The 12,001-nt window shown below is 42.0% G+C and overlaps 1 protein-coding gene across 2 annotated transcripts in view; it reads right to left on the bottom strand.

Moving 5' to 3' along the window:
- KAT8 (lysine acetyltransferase 8) overlaps positions 1 to 12,001 on the bottom strand; it is a 317,451-nt gene that overhangs the window by 7,676 nt on the left and 297,774 nt on the right. The window lies entirely within an intron of this gene.

Here is a 12,001-nt window from a genome sequence, read left to right on the forward strand (position 1 = left end):
TAGCTGAACTGCAGATATCTGTATACACTCACCATAACAGAAGATGCTCAAGACAGGATTACTGCTGCACTGTCATTCATTATCATACTCTTAGCACAAGAAATCTGGACAAAGCCAAAACAATGGAAAGACAAAGGCTCAACAATATGGATAGATTTTAAATATCGCTCTTATAAACTTAGAAATTTGTTAGAATACAATGTGCTGTGTTAGCATGCATTTTCTGAAGGATATGAAGTCAAACTCAAATGTCTTATTTAGGGGCTTCAATCCTTCATGACTTGTCATTAAACTGCAAATTTTATGAGAAACAGATCAAGAATATGAGGAAAAATCTGGACATTCTGTGAAAAAAATGGGAATCTGCCACAACCAGATATCTGCCAGCATGACTTCCACAGGTTTTGGATGTCCCAGGAAAGACAAACTCATTTCCCTTCTCCAGGAGTCTGGCATACCGCTAAATAAGTAGAACAGCTCATGCCATCTTCAGTTTTTTTTTGGCAAAATCACTAACAGATTCAACTTAAATTGTCAATTTAATGTTTCTGGGGTCATCTGTCTTGGCTTCTCTTAAATGTGCACATGTACCTTAGTAAGGTAAGAGGAAAGAACCACAAAGACATCTAGATGACAATAAAAATGGACTTGGTGGGGTAAGGAACTTATTTGAATTTGTTGATTTGGGCACAGAGCTGATCCCCTTGGGCCATTTTCAGGCTCAGCCAGGAAGTACTGACTAGTAAAAACATACAAATTATCAGTATAGATAAAACACTATACAGTTAAAAAAAAATAACTGGATATATAGTCACAGGAACATTTAAAAAAATCAGTAGTAATAGCTTTGATAACAAAACTGCTGAAAACTGAAGTGTCCAGTCCAGCAAACAAATGATACTACTATCCAGAAGCAGCAGAGTAATTAAACTTATTATCCCCGAAATATGTATTTAACTGCTTACTAGTGTGCACATGGTTCAGATACAACGTACCAACAGAGCCTAGTCTTTCCTTGCAATTAAAGACCAAATGGAGAAGCAAATGTAAAAGGTAAAGAAAAAAAAGAGATGAGGACCCTGTATCATTCCACTTCAACAGAGAATACAGATGGCATCAAGAGGTCCCCTTTCCTTTTCTGTTTTTTGATAGAAAGGTTACATCCAGTAGAATGCAGGCAGAAGGTTATCCTGAAGCAGTGATCCTTGTGTGAATATAACCGTTGTGTGCATACTTGGCTTAACAGCTGATGTTCAAACAGAAGGATCACTGTTGCAGTATCACTCATTACTCATTGGAAGAACAAGAACATAGGTAAGGCAGTCAACCACCCTCAGTGAAGGCACGGTATGGTTTAAGAGAGCAACAGTGAACCCTACACTTGATCATACACTGAATACCAATACTTGGAAAAAGGCATGCAAGTTTGTTCATGTGGCTGTTTCAAACATTTAAGCCCATCGAGAATTTATTGAAAAGACTTCCAAGAATGTCTGTCACCTACATGCAGTGATCTCTCACCTGTCAATCCAAGACTTTCCAATGACTTTCACACTAATACGCAAAGTGGTTAACCAGACATTTTGATCAAGTTTACTTTGATAGAGGCATGTCCTTACTGCACAAAGAAGGCAAATGTGCTGGTTAAACTGCCTGAAGTGCTTTGCTCAATGTTATATTTTAGTTGCCACTGCATACACCTGACAAATCCAATATTCTACCCACCTTTTCCTTTGAGACTTGGGATAAATATACTGGTAGCTGCATGGCTACAGTTAAAGCCAGTTTTAAGATCACATTAAATAAAAGGAGGGATTAATTTTAAGGCTTAGCCTATACTTGTGGAATACTGCATGTGTCTCTCTACACATCAGGACCAGAAGTTCTGAATGAAATCCTTATCTAAAATGTAATAAATCATAAAAAAATCTAGGGCACTGAGGAAATGTGTAAAAATGGACCAAGATAATCACAAAACTGAGATGTCAGAAGATGTACAAACTTCCTGTGAGGTTTGACAAGATCTCCCATAAAGAACTATTTAACTGCAGAGTAGGCAATCAAAAGGACAGCCAAGATAGAAACGGGCAAGCTGCAATAGCTGAAAGAAATGTATGACAGCCTAGTTTGGTACAGTTTTGCTTTGTAGATTCAATAGGAAGGATATCTCAAGACTTGCATCAGGGTACCATTTCAATTTAAACAGGTACAATTTCCAGGTCCTTGCATATCCTGGCAGAAATGTGGCCTGAAGGGCATTAGTTTGAATCTATCCACATTGCCATTTCAAGACCCCCTTAAGTTTGGTGCACTACTGGTTAGTTTTTCAATTATACAAAGATGCAAAACTTGGTTAACTACCTAAGATAATCTTGATTTTCTTGGTCGGGGGGTGCTATTAAATGAGCCGTTCTTCTAAATACCTTTTGAGAACCTTGGGAAGGATGGTTAGATACAAAGAAGTCGCCATATTCAGGGGAAGGAAAAGGTATTCCTTACATACAAATCTAGCAAATTATTTTTCCATCTAATTCTGCTATGAAGGAAGCCAACTTAACATTACAGTTCTCCACCTTAGCAGCAGACTTTAAAAAAATCTGCCAGACTATTCTTCATTAGCAGAAACCAGAGTGCCTACTGAAATTCACCATCAGTACATTTAAGCCTGAAGGAGTGTTTGTTGCCAAAAGAGACAGGCCCTCTGTCACGTCAAGTTCACAGGCTCCCTCTTAATATATTTACACCTGAGGGATTGTCCGTAACCACATTCAGAATGACTTGATGCTAGCAGGGCCAAAAAAATTAAAGACATCTCTTCTTTTATACTGAGGTGCTTCCTGACTGTGGATGCGTTCAACCTGCCTTGTACCTTAAGGAAGGTAATATACATTTCCTTCTCACAACCCCTGATGTGCATGTGAAGAGTCTGCTGTCACAGTATGTGTAACATCCTGGGGGTCACAAAACACATTCCTGAGCAGGTCAACAGACTGAATGCTGTTCTTCTGGTGTTGCTTCCACAGATTCTTGAGGTACCACTGTATTTTCCTCACAAACAGTCTGGTCACTGGTACCATCAGGATGCAGGCTAATGAAACTGACAGCTTTTAGAAATTTTCAGAATATCATGCATGACCCCTTAGCTATGTCAGCAAAGATCTCCATTTAATGGGTTTTGTTGTGCAGAAGAGCAAGCTCACCCATCTTCCTTGTCTAGCTTGGCCTCCTAGAAAGATTTGTTTGTAACATTTGTCTAATGTTAGGCAGAACTTCGGTAGGTTCAAGGGAACCAGAGAGTGGTTAGACTAACAATAGAGAACTGTATGCCCTTCTACATACCCTCTAAGATGAGTAGGAGTTAGGATTAAGCAGTTATATAGACGTTAATTTAATCGTCAGTTTAGTCTTTTACAGTGTCAAGGCACGCATTTCCAGCTTCAAGGAAAAATTCGGGGGGGGGGAGGGGCATCCTTAATAAATATGAAGGAACCATACAGATTTTACATTAAAAACCGTACAACTTGGTATTGTATAAGTTATGAGGCTTGTTTTCAACTTCAAGGGTTTGTTGCACTTGATTCAGAAACAGACCAATATACTTTCTCATAAATATATATATATATACCTAATTAGGTTGAATATATACTTCAATAATTTATAATACCAAACATGTCCTCTGGTACCATCTAATGAGTCAATACTATTTCACTGATGTATGCAGCAATTTTACAGTGCAATTTCTTTTTCTGCTACATGCTTAGGATAGTTTTCTTGTGAAAGCCTTTTCTCCAAGTCACCAATTATACTTGAAAAATTCAACATCTTAAACATTTTAGGTGCAAACACAAAACGAATTGCTCCTTAACTATACCGGATTTCAAACAAGGTTCATGCTAACCTGTTATTACTATCTCTTCTTTGTAGCTTTACCACCAACTTTGAGCTAATTAGTCTATTATATTTAAATCCAAAATGTTTTAATTTCATTATTTGTACATGTAAACAAAAATTACTCCAGTGTTTTTAAAAAATGCCACAAGTCAATAAAATTTCCTTCTTGAATCACTACAAATGTCAATAAAATATCCTCAGTATCTACTGTGCTTAAAACATCCATTAAACAGTGTTCTTTTTCCAAACAACTTTATAGCAAACTCGCAAACCTGAAAGCCATAATGATACCCTTGCCACTCATTTATACAGGTCATTAAAAACAAAAAAAATAATGTAGGCAAGCACCAAGTAAATAAAGCAGCATGTTAGCAAACAAATTTTAGCAACTATGAAATTTCTAGTAAATAATACCATAAATGTAAACCACTCAAACTTTTATGTGGCATTACCAAATAAAGTGTCTCAATGTCACTGTCGCAAGCCAGAAGCAGTAAATCACAAATCCTCGATTTTGTTACTTCAATAGTCTCTTATGTAAGACTTTGGATAACGAGACAGTGTTTGAACCAGAGGCAGCCACAATGATTTGGCCTCACAAAGACATTCAAGTCATTTAACTTGAATTCCAAACATGTACCCAAATCTCAGGTGGAAACAGTAAACTATGTCAATTATTCTTCTGTTATACAGCCAATAAAAAATTTTCTCTAAACTGTTATATCCATTTTTTCAAAGACTGACTCAGTGTTCAATATCTACTCATTCCTGTTCCATTTTAAAATAATCAGTAACAGCACAGTGGCACAGCGAATATTTTATCACCACACAGCAAGAGGTTCCCTGGTTCGATTCTCAGCTGGGGTGCCTTCTGTGAGGAGTCTGTGTGTCCTCCCAGTGTTTGCATGGGTTTCCTCCAGGTGCTCAGTTTCCTCCCACATTCCAAAGACATTCAATAGGTGGGGACAGGACAAACTAAAACCGACTACAGGTGTGAATGTGAGTGCAAGTGTGTGGTGTGAAGAATTACTGCATCAGGGTTAGCCACCCGGTGGTGTAAACCTTGGTCCTAGTTGATTGTCATTGTTGAAGTGACACCCCGACCCCATTTACAAAATGGGGAAAAAGGAGCTGTGGATGGATGGACTCATGAAAAAGTACAGTTGTGTACCTACCATAAATGTAGATGTTCCGAGTGTAATCACTGTTGCAGTCATTACTCTTGGGTTATCCTGCTGGCAGGCTACCCGCAGTCGGCCTGAATTCCAAAGTACTAGTCCGGCGTCAGATGCTGTCGCCTCTTCCCTGACGTCAGTGCGCCAGGGGTATAAAAGATGCAGCCAACGCCATTTTCTTCAGTTTTTCTTGCCCCAGATGTCAGGTGCCCCCAAAAGGGTAGGCTAAAAATTTTGCAAATAAAAATGCATGCACTAACAGAAACATTACCTTCCTCTACAAGCAAATACACCACATGGATTGTATAGAATAGAGAAATACAGATAAGTCCCAGCAATGAAAGGGGGATGGAGGGAGGGTAACCTGGACTGCAACAGTGAATACACTTATTTATAGTAGGTACACAACTGTACTATGTTCATCGTGTTTCACTGTTGCAGTCATTACTCTTGGGTTGAATCCCAAAGCGGAGGATGGGCGGCTGGGTCTAAATAGGATTAGGAGTGGCTATGAGGCCCTGCAGAACTGCAGTGGCAAAGCCTGCTCTGGATTTAGTGTAAAGAGGTAAGTGGTGTGCACTGAACTCAAGTTGCAGCCTCCAAAATTTCCTTGGTTGGTACTCCTCTGAGAAAGGCTGCTGATGTGGCTGCTGACCTGGTAGAATGTGGCCTAATATTATTCTTAGATACTGATTTGCCATGCTGTGCATAGCAGGAACAAATTCAGTGTCCTATTCATTTTGAAATAGTCTGCTTTGAAATAGCCTTTTGTGATCCTGCAGCGTATGTCACAAAAAGTTGCTCAGTTTTTCTGAAAGCTTTTGTTTTGTCCAAGTAGAAGCGTAGCTGCCTGTGTATGTCCAAAGAGTGCAGAAGTCTCTCCCCTTTATTCTGGGGATTTGGATAAAAAGTTGGCAAATGAATGGTTTGGTTAAGAGCCACACTGGATACTACCTTTGGCATAAATGTTGGGTTTGTCCTTAGAGAAACCCTGTCCAGATGAAAAATGATAAAAGGATCCACTGCCATTAATGCCTGTAACTCTGAGACTCTTCTTGCTGAAATTATTGCTAGGAGCAGAGCAGTTTTCCATAAGAATTTTATCTCAGCTGTATTGGCTGGCTCAAAAGGAGGCAGTGTGAGCTTTTCAAAGACAAAGTTGAGGTCCCACGTAGGTATCTCCTTGGGGGTCTTACGTTTTTTTGCCCCTCTGAGGTACTGTCTTAGCAGTGGACAAGAGAAAATTAGAAGTTATGTACTCACCATAACGTTCCATCTGAGTAGGTGTATTCATTTGTCTGCAACCTGTGGGTTATGGATCCGATATCGGATCCGAACCGGCATGGTTTACCAGCTATGGATCCAAGCTCTCAGCTCCTCCCCTCACCCATAATGCCCTGCTCTACCCTCATGACCTCAGATCGAGTTTGCCAACAGCAAGAACACCCTGAAAAGGGTAACACACCATATGCAGGAAACTGAAAGGCCAGGGGGATAGGAGGGCGGGATGGTTGCAGACAAATGAATACACCTACTCAGATGGAACGTTATAGTGAGTACATAACTTCTAAATCTGAAGTAGGAGATTCATTTGTCTGCAACCTGTGGGACAGAGTCCCCAGCTACCTGAATCTTGGGCGGCCATCATGGAAGGATATTCCGAGCACCGGAGCCAAAGGATGCTCTACCCCTAGATGCAAGATCCAACTTGTAGTGGGAAATAAAAGTATGAGATGAAGCCCACGTGGCTGCTGCACAAATATCATCTAGAGGAATCCTAGCCTTGAAGGCTGCCGAGGTAGAGACTGACCGGGTTGAATGGGCATGGACACCCTCCGGTGCGGGCCTTCCCGAAGCTTGATAAGCCAATAATATACATTGTGAAATCCAGCGAGATAATGAGACTTTAGAAATTGGTTTGCCCAAATTAAATTTAGCAAAGGAAATGAACAACTGGTCGGATTGCCTATGACTAGCCGTCCTGTTTAGATAAAATCTAAGTTGCCTGTGAACATCTAAGGAGTGAAGCTTGTATTCACCTTTGTTTTCATATTTAGGGAAGAAAACAGGGAGGTTAATGGATTGATTAATGTTTGCTTCAGAAGCTACCTTAGGAAGAAAGGACGGGTTGGTCCTGAGGTAAACACGGTCCGGATGAAAGACCAAGTAAGGAGGTTTAGCTGATAATGCTTGAAGCTCTGAAACTCTCTTGGCCGAAGTAATGGCTACTAAGAAGGCAGTCTTGAAAGATAAGAATTTCAGATCTACCGTGAGCCGGTTCGAAGGGCGGTCAAGGCCTGGAGAACTAAGGAAAGGTCCCAAGGAGGAACCGCTTGTTTTACAGGGGGCCTGAGAAGAAAAGTACCTTTAAGGAAAATCTTACACAACTTGGCCGACATCAGAGGACTGGAGTCATGACCAATGTGATAATGGGAAATCGCCGCAAGTTGTACTTTGACCGTGGAACTGCTGGCACCATCATTAAAAAGAGTGGTTAAGAAATCAAGCACCAAAGGAAGAGGAGCTGTGAAGGGGTTTAGGCCTTGCTGCTCCGCCCACAACGAGAACCGTTTCCACTTGCTGCGGTAGACTTTCCTAGTGGATGGCTTATGAGCTGCCACCAGGATGGCCTTAACAGGGGACGAAATACCGGGAGTCCTGATCAAGAGTGGAACTGGAGCAGCCAAGCGGTCAGCTTCAGGTTGTCCAGGTTCGGAGGAGATAAGTGGGATGGATGAGATATCAGATCCGGAATGGGATCTAGAATCCAAGGAGGATTCACAGAGTGAGACCTTAGGGAGGGGAAAGTACAGTTTTGTACCTACCATAAATGTAGATGTCCGAACTGGATAGCATCTGCAGTCATAACAACTGGGTTGTCCTGTCGTCAGGCAGCCCTTCAGTCGGCCGGATTCCAAAGTCCGGGTCCGGCTTCGGCTGATGTCGCACTTCACCCGACGTCATCTCTGTTGGTCTTCGGGTATAAAGGCATCAGCCGACGCCATTTTCCTCAGTGTTTCTTGCCCCAGATGCCAGTAGCCCTCTTGAAGGCTAAAATTTTGGATAAATGCCAATGTTTCCAAAAAGATAGTGGTAAACACAAAAAATAAGCATGTATGTACATATATACAACAAATACACCATAAAAGACTCCCCCCCACCAGCTAGCTATTAGGAGGGTAAACACCCTAGGAGTACCACAGAGGGGAAGGAGGGAGGGTAATCCTGACTGCAGATGCTATCCAGTTCGGACATCTACATTTATGGTAGGTACAAAACTGTACTATGTCCTTCATGGATGCATCGGCAGTCATAACAACTGGGTAGAATACCATAGCCAACTAGGGGAGGAGGAAGAAACTAGATTATGGTGCGTTTAGGATCCCTTGCAGTACAGCAGTGGCAAACCCTGCTCGGGATCTGGAATATAGAGGCAAATTATAATGCTTGGCAAATGTATGCACGGAGGTCCAAGTAGCCGCCTCAATAATGTCTTTGGTTGCCACTCCTCGTAAAAAGGCTGTGGTAGTGGCTGTTGCCCTTGTAGAATGAGGTCTTATGTTCTGTGGAATTGGTTTTCCATGGAAGGAGTAACAGAACCGTATGCAATTTCCTATCCATTTGGAGATTGTCTGTTTGGAAATAGCTTTTCCTTCCCTTCCTGTTGCATAGGCTACAAAAAGCTGATCAGTTTTCTGCTACTTTGTTCTGTCCAGGTAGTAGCGTAGCTGTCTATGTACATCCAAGGTATGCAGTATTCTTTCCCCTCTGTTTTGTGGGTTGGGAAAGAAGGTAGGTAGGTGGATTGCCTGGTTTAAAGACACTCTGGATACCACCTTAGGCATAAATGTAGGATTAGTCCTCATGGACACTCTATCTTGATGGAAGATTAGGAAGGGTTGTACTGCCATTAGGGCCTGGAGTTCAGAAACCCTCCTGGCTGAGGTTATTGCCAGTAGGAAGGCGGTTTTCCACGACAGATGCTGTAGGTCTGCTGTTGCTGCTGGCTCAAAGGGTGATAGTGTCAACTTTTCTAGCACAAAGTTCAAGTCCCAAGCTGGTAATGGTGGTTTCCTTGGAGGTTTTACATTCTTGATTCCTCTGAGGAACTGTCTGAGTAATGGGTGTGAAAAACAGGTGGATCAAAGCTGTATTCTGCTGATATAGCTGATGCATGTATCTTGATGGAGGAGTAGGACAGGCCTGAATGTAGAAGTTCTGCCAGATACTCCAGAATGTTAGGCATATCTATGTTTGACACATCTTTTCCTCTTTCAGTACTCCAAATGACAAACCTTTTCCATTTTCCTGCATAGTTCCTTCTTGTTGAAGGTCTGCGGGCTTCAAGAATAATGTCTTTAACTCTTTGGGAAAGTTCTGGATTAGCTGCTGCTATGTGATGTTCCATGCAGTCAGTTGCAACGTTTTTAGGTTTGGATGCATGATGCTGTAGTTGTTCTGAGTTAACATCAAAGGCATCAGGGGTATTGGCCACATATTGTTCTGAGACATGCTCCTGAGCAGTGGGTACCAGTGTTGTCTTGGCCAGTTTGGAGCTATTAGAATCATCCTTGGACGTTCTTCCTTGATTTTTAGTAATACCTTGTGTATCAAGGGAAGAGGTGGGAATGCATATGCTGTTAGGCCTTTCCAGCTGAAGGAGAGCGAATCCACTTTCCATGCTAGTGGGTGGAATGTCCTTGTGCAGAACTTTTTGAGCTGGTGATTGAGAGGGGAAGCAAATAGATCTATCTGAGGCATTCCCCATTTCTTTGAGATGGTCTTGAAGATGTCCGGATGTAGCATCCATTCGTGGGCATCCGATGTGGTTCTGCTTAGTATGTCTGCTAGAGTATTTTCTTTTCCCGGTACAAATATTGCCTGTATCTGGATGTTGTAGCTGAGTGCCAGATTCCACAGCTCCAAAGTCATTCTGCATAGGGGGTATGAATGAGTGTTGATGTACCACATGACTGTGGTGTTGTCTGTCCTTATCAACTGGCCCTCTGAGAAATGGTCTGAAGTTTTGGATTGCCAGTTTTACTGCCAGCATTTCTTTTAGGTTGATGTGCAGGTGAAGTTGATCCTGCGTCCACAATCCTTGCACGCATTTGTCCAGCATGTGGGCCCCCCATCCTAGGTCTGAAGCTTCTGTTGTGATGGTCTGGCTTGCTTGACATCTGCGAAAGGGTAGCCCTGGGTTTGACTGGCATGCTTGAGCCCACCATAGGAACTCCTGTTTTAAGCATGGAATTAGTGGAATTTCTGTTTCTAGGCTGTGCCTGTGTTGGGACCATAAATTCTTTAGGTACCACTGTAGTTTTCTCATATGTAGTCTGGCAAGTGGGACCAAGATTATGCATGATGCCATGAAGCCCAAGGCCTGCAGTACTTTTCTTGCTGTTAACTTGTTCTGTTTTGTTAGTGCCAAGAAGTAAAGAGGAGTTCTCTTTGTTTTTCTGCAGTTAGGAAAGCCATTTGTTTTACTGTGTCCAATTCCGGCCCAAGAATGTCCTTGTCTGGGATGGTATCAGCCTTGATTTTGTAAATTGACTGTGTATCCCAGTGCTTGTAGCAAGTAAATGACCCTTTGTAAATCTGTTGTCAACTTGCTTTTGTTGTCCCCTTGTAGCAGGCAGTCGTCCAGGTATGGGTAAATTTGAATTCCCTGTAGTCTGCAGTGGGCGATTACTGATGCCAGGCATTTTGTGAATACTCTGGGCACAGTAGATAAGCCAAAGGGCAATGCTGAGAATTGATAATGCTCTGATCCTGCAAGAAATCTGAGGTATCTTCTGCAGATTGGTCGAATGGGGACGTGCAGGTATGCCTCCTTGAGATCTAGAGTTACCAGCCAACACTCCTTGCCCAGCATGGGAAGAAGTTGCTGTAGGGTCAGCATTTTGAATTTTGGGACAATGATGTATGTATTTAAGGTGGACAGGTCGAGAATAGGTCTCCAACTTTTTCCTTTCTTGGAACTAGGAATAGTCTTGAGTAGAATCCCTTTCCTTGTTCTGTTGTTGGCACTCTTTCCACAGCTCTCATGTTTGCTAACTGCATTATCTGTTGTAGAGCCTCTGTTTTTTGATTTGGAGGTAGATTTGGCATTCCTCTTTTGACTGGTAAAGTGTGGAAGTGGAACTGGTAACCTTGATCTATGGTTTGTAAAATCCACTTGTCTTTTGTGATACAGTGCCAGTTCTTTGAAAATAAGGTTAATTTGCCGCCTAATGGAGCTGCTATTTGTTCCCTGGTAGGCGGTTTTAGAGTTAAGTCACTGTGGCTGTGTTGTTGTAGTGGCAGTGGTTGTGTCTGTGCCTCTGTTGTTACCTTGCCACTGTCGTCCTCTGTAGGCACCTCCTCTGGATTGGTTTCTTCCTCTGGAACATCTATTCCTGCCCCTTTGGGATCTTATGGAGTCAGGAAAGGACCAATTTTTGGCAGGCCAGTTCCTGCTAAACCTTGGGGGTTGGACCTGCAAGAAATCTTTAACCGTTTGAACAGATTTTGCCTTTTCTTCCATTTTCTTCATTACCTGCTGGGCAGGTGTACCAAACAAGCTGGTCTTATCCATAGGAGCATCTAATAACTTGGCTTTAACATGATCCGGTAAAGCTTGTTCCTTTAGCCATGCATGCCTTCTTATCACTGTGCCAGTCATGGCTGATCTAAATGAAGCCTCCAGTGCATCATAGCCACATTTTAAGGAATGGTTACTAACCTGTTGTATGTTATTTACCATTTCTAATACATATTTCTTATCAATTGATTCATCAGAGGATAGCTTTTTGTTAACTGATCAAGCATAAACTCTTGGTATTGTATCATGTGAAACTGACAGTTTAAAGCTCTAGCTGAGAGAGTAGCTGAAGTGTAAACCTTTTTGCCCCATCTGTCTAAAGACCTGGCTTCCCTTTCAGAAGGAATAGGGT

The sequence above is a fragment of the Protopterus annectens genome, chromosome 10.part0 (genome assembly GCF_019279795.1).
Source record: "Protopterus annectens isolate FY-2018-M chromosome 10.part0, PAN1.0, whole genome shotgun sequence".
Classification (NCBI taxonomy): domain Eukaryota; kingdom Metazoa; phylum Chordata; order Ceratodontiformes; family Protopteridae; genus Protopterus; species Protopterus annectens.